A 5,522-nucleotide genomic window follows, 5' to 3' on the forward strand; every position below is an offset into this window, starting at 1 on the left:
CTGGCACATAGTAGACGCTTGATAAATGGTTGTTGAATTAATGACCCTACATGCTCTTCTCTCCATTAAACTTTCCCAAATACTCCACCAAAATAGGGTTTCCTCTTTTCTACTTGCCCATTGTTCCTATTGCCTCTTGAACATTTGCACAGTTGGTCACATTTTGTGCAGTTCTCTTTTTGTACTCTGTTCTCTGTTGTGTGTGTAATTTTCTGGTTTTAAGTCTACACTCTCTAAATGAATGCTTTTACTTTTTTTGTGTGTCCTCCCCACCCGGAAGCAACTGCCAACCCAGTGCTCCCCACAGCACCTAGCAAATGCTTGCTGCCTCAAATCTGTGTAGGCTGGTGATGGATGTTTAAGCAAGAAACTACTCATCCATCTTAATTCAACACTTAGACTGCTTGTTCTTCAATTGCACATCATCACTTGATTCAAAAGCAGTGATTATTCATTCACGGAGCATTTACTGAGCTTTCACTATGAGCAAGTCACTGCGCTAGGTGCTGTAGGGGATATACAAAGATGTATAAGACGTCTCCTCCAATTTCTATAGCAATTACTGGTGTAGGATTCATTCAGCAATTAATCATGTACTACCTTGTGATGTCTCTTAGACTGGCCAGAAAATATTGTGTAAATCCTCTATGCTATTTGGCTTTTCACTTATTAATGCCTTCATCCGTTCATTCAGCAAATAGTTTGAATGTATATAATGTGACAAACACTATTCCAGCAGCTGGGACAGATACAGAGATGAAAAAATGATAGTCCTTGCCATCAGAAAAGGTCAGAATGTATTACAGAAGAGGAGATGAAAGATGTTAACTATGACATAACATGCCAAATGCTTTTGGAGTCCCCAAGAAGCGGTGTTCAATTTCCCTAGGGTGTCATGAAAGGGTTCACTGAAGAGGTGATAACTCACTTAGCCTGGAAGGAGAATATCTAATGGTTGTCCACTTATTTGCATTCTAGGCAAAGGTGCAAATATAAAAAACATGGTATATTTGAGCAATATAGAAATGAAGCCAGAGCACAGTGATTGGTAGGAGGTCAAGTCGGTATCTGATAACCTGGAGTCTGGTTGCGTAGCTGCATGTTGACAGGACTCTCCTTTAGCAAGAGCCTTTCCCCCGATTACATATGTAGCACATGGCCATTGTAAAAACCATCCAAATATTTACAGGCATGAACAAAGAAGAAACTTAATCTGGTATTAATGGTTTGAGTCACTATCTTTCAGATTGTTTTCTGCAGGTAGACTAATACAGTACCGTTTAAAATGGGATTATATTCTATTTTGTCAGCCTTTTTTATTTATTTATTTTTACAAATAGTTTATTGTCAAATTAGTTTCCACATGACACTCAGTGCTCATCCCCACAAGTGCCCTCCTCCATGCCCATCCCCCCTCCCCCCCACATCCATCAGTCCTCAGTTTTTGTCAGCATTCAAGAGTCTCTCATGGTTTGCCTCTCTCCCTTTCCCCCACCATTTCCGCCCTTCTTCTCCCCCTTGTTCCTCCGTCAAGTTCCTCCTAATCCTCCTATATGTGCAAACATATGATATTTGTCCTTCTCTGCCTGACTTATTTCGCTCAGCATAACACCCTCAAGGTCCATCCATGTTGCTACACATGGCCAGATTTCATTGTTTCTCATTGCCATGTAGTATTCCATGGTATAGATAAACCACATCTTCTTGATCCATTCATCTGTTGATGGACACTTAGGCTCTTTCCATGTTTTAGCTATTGTGGAGAGTGCTGCTATGAACATTGGGGTACATGTGCTCCTATGCATCAGCATTCCTGTATCCCTTGGGTAAATTCCTAGCAGTGCTATTGCTGGGTCATAGGGGAGTTCTATTGTTAGTTTCCTGAGGAACCTCCACACTGTTTTCCAGAGGGGCTGTACCAGTTTACATTCCCACCAACAGTGTAGGAGGGTGCCCGTTTCTCCACATCCTCGCCAGCATCTAGAGTTCTCTGATTTGCTCATTTTAGCCACTCTGACTGGCGTGAGGTGGTATCTCAGTGTGGTTTTGATTTGTATTTCCCTGATGAGGAGGGATGCTGAGCATCGTTTTTTTTTTTTTAAATTTAAAAGTACCTCTTAATATCCTTGCATGCCAGTACAAACAGTCTATTTCAGTTCTAGAAATGGTTGTACAGATGAAAGTCAATTAGTAGTAAGAGAGACTGATTCTGGAACAAAACTGCTTGGGGCTGCTCTTTCAGCAAGCCACTTACCCTCTCTGGGCTTCAGTTATCATGCCTGTAAAATGAACACACCAAGAGTGCCTTTTGCATAAGGTTTCGGTGAGGATTAAAAGAGTCAACATGTGTAAAGCGCTCAGAATAGTGCCTGGCCGTTGAAAATTTTAGCTCTGAGTCCATGATTTACTTGACAATATTTAAGGAGTGTTTTAAACAAGAGTGATAGAATCAGGGTTCTTTTTAGAAAGATCACTCTGGCACGTGTTGGGGAGGATGAACAGGGAGGGAAGATTGGTGGCAGGGATCCTGTCAGGCTGTTGCACTATGGAGTGAGACGGCGATTGGCTGTTATTGGCAGAAGGAAGAGGAAAAAAAGTTTTGAGACATTTCTAAGAGGCCAAGTGCTACCACTTGTTGGCTGCTGATGGCTGAAAGATAGACACCATCCGACTACAGTTCCAGGGTTTTGGCTCAGAGATGGTGGAGATGGTGGAGCCATATTCCCAGGATGAGCAATTTTTTAGTTCCTACTGTACAGGTCTGGCACTGTTCTAGGCACAGAAACTATGGCAGCGCACAGGTTCCCTGCTTAGGAAAGGAGCTTAGATTCCAGGAGGTGTTTATGTCTGTGGACGGGAGACCAACAACATAAGTGGACAGAAAAATGAACAAGAATCTCAACAAGATCGAAATAGCAGGGGCCAGATACATAAGAAGTGACTCTAAAACACTTATCCACCCCTGTCCAACAATCCCCCGGGATGAGGATGAGAGAAGCGCGTGAGTCATTCACGGCGGCGGACGGAAGCCTGCAAGGGGGATCTTAACTGATTCCCCCATGGTCCACGGGCTGCAGGTCACACCCCATTTCACTGCCGAAGAAAATGAGGCCAGGAAGACTTAAATCGTTTTGGCCAAGGTCACACAACTCCCAGCGCCGGNGGAGCTGGGAGGAGGCGTTTGTGTGAGCTTCCCGGGCAGGACTCCGCTCCCGAGTGCCTGGGCCTCCTTCCCCTGCCCACACCTAAATGGCGCCGGGCTCCGGGGTCTGGGGGCCCGGGAGGGAGCCCGGTGAGAGTCGGCGCTCACTTCCCCGGCGAGGGGCCGCGGGCCGCGGGGCTGGTGCCCCCGGGGAAGGGAGCTGCGCTCTGGCTGCTGGGGTCTACGACACAGCGGAAGATGGATGCATCACGATTACCCGTCATACACTAACCAGGAAATATCCACCACTTTTATGGTCCTCACCAGCCTTTATTTTCTCTCCTGCCCAAACCGGATTAAAACCCTGGCGTGGGGACAGCATTGATAAACTTGGGGTTGAAGAGCGGGTTACACGTGTACACGCGTGCACTTAGTCTGCACGCACTCGGTTCTGGGCCTTTCTTGTAACTTTGTGCTCACCCTTCTCGTCCCTGGAGGAGGCTCCCATCCCAGTGGTCTCCAGGCAGCTTCTGGCCGTACGGGTCTAGAGTTTCCCATTATTCCCGGGCATCGTCCCGTTTGCATTTGCCTTATAATTGGTTGGCTGTTTATTTAACTGGCTTTTTCACATCAAAGCGTGAATGTTAACGATTCTAAAAATGACTTTCACTTAGGGCTGTACCTCGGTGGTTTTCAGAGTGGTAGCTGTGAGCCAGGCAGGGAAGTCTTGTAAATAGAAATTTGCTTAGCGAGTAATTTTTCTTTTTTATATTCTGTAACTCCGTAATGACATGATTTTGCGTGAGAGGTTGTGTATGTACTAAATCTGAAAGATTTGGGGGAGTTTCTTGTCACTTCTTTTAAGCGAGGAAGTGAATATTCAGTGGACCGTCCTTTAGATTTTATTTGTGATTAACCACACTTCTTTCTCTAGTTCGTGGGGTGGCTGAGCTTTTAATTTAGCTAATGAAAGCTCTAAGCTTTTGGCTAGTTTACCTTCAGTCACTGCCGGAAACGTCTTTTTTTTTTTTTTTTTTAAGAGACAAATCTGAAAGCATTGACATGTTTTTGTGCTATATATTTGTGACTTCACCTTAAGACAATTTTGTTCACAGTTTAAACATTTAAATTAAAAAACTTTACAGTCATTTTCTCTGTCAGGTAACATACTGAAGCGTGAGAACTGTTCATTTGCAGTGGTATCCTTTTAGTCAATTCTGTTGTCACTAATATTTTTCCAATTTTTGAACACATAAGGAAAGTTACCAAATAAAAACTCAGAAGTCTCTCTCAACTATAGCTCCACAGTGCAAGATTTGTATCCTCCTTTTTGGTCTTATGTTTTATATAAACTGCTGTAAATAGGGAAAACTATTAATTAAAATTTCACAAACTGGAACTATATAAAAAGGCCTGAGTTTGATTTACAGATTTAAAATGTAAATACAGATTTCATTGAAATTGTATTTCTGGGAACATTTCAGTTTTTTATACCAGTAATTGAATATAAAATATATGAGAAAAGGTTTTTGAGAGGACATCGTGTGTATGAGGTAATTGCTGGACAAAAAAATTTAGAATCCACTTCATTTTATTCATGTCTACACTGAATTAATACACATTATTTAAAAAGCAAAATGATAGGAAAATTAACATCTAGCTATAAGTGTAGAATTTAAATAACTGTCTTGTTTTTGGCTGTTAGCCAGAATTTTTACTTTTCCTAAGTTTCTTGAAAATATTTCTTGAAAACTGGGCATTCACCTTAATCAGAAAAAAATACTGAAAAAGTTAGAGTCAAGTGAATTTTTTGTCCCACCGAGAAGGCAGAAGTAGGTAGTGAAGAGAAAATGATATTGGAAGAGGAGAAAAATTGCCAAGGGAAGGTTGCCGAGTAGGTGTGTAATAAAGACTTGAGGGATTGAATTATTAATTAAAGAGTAATTTCCAGAAATTAAAGTTTGCCCTTTAGGTTAACTTTCTGGGAAGACAGTTTTCAGGTAGGAAAAATAACTAATAGGACTTTTGTGGCAACAATGTGTGAGGCACTATTTTAAGTATGTTACATATATTAACTCTTATTTTAAATATATGTTAATAATCTTGTGAGGAAGATAATATTATACCCTTTTTATAGATGAGTAAACCAGCACCAGAGAGTTTAAGTTACTTGTCTCAGACCACACAGCCAGTGGGTATAGAGGTAGGATTTGAGCTCAGGCAGTCTAAATTGTCTTCTACACTATCATGGGATGTGTGTTCTGCAGCCTTTTATCCTAAAACTAGGACAGACACTTGGTATTGAGTAGTTATCTGTATTGATAGTAGTTTTAACTGCTTAAAGAAATTTTTGTGTAAGTCTGACTCCATAGTGAGTTGT

The sequence above is a fragment of the Crocuta crocuta genome, unplaced genomic scaffold (assembly GCF_008692635.1).
Source record: "Crocuta crocuta isolate KB4526 unplaced genomic scaffold, BGI_CrCroc_1.0 scaffold170, whole genome shotgun sequence".
Classification (NCBI taxonomy): domain Eukaryota; kingdom Metazoa; phylum Chordata; class Mammalia; order Carnivora; family Hyaenidae; genus Crocuta; species Crocuta crocuta.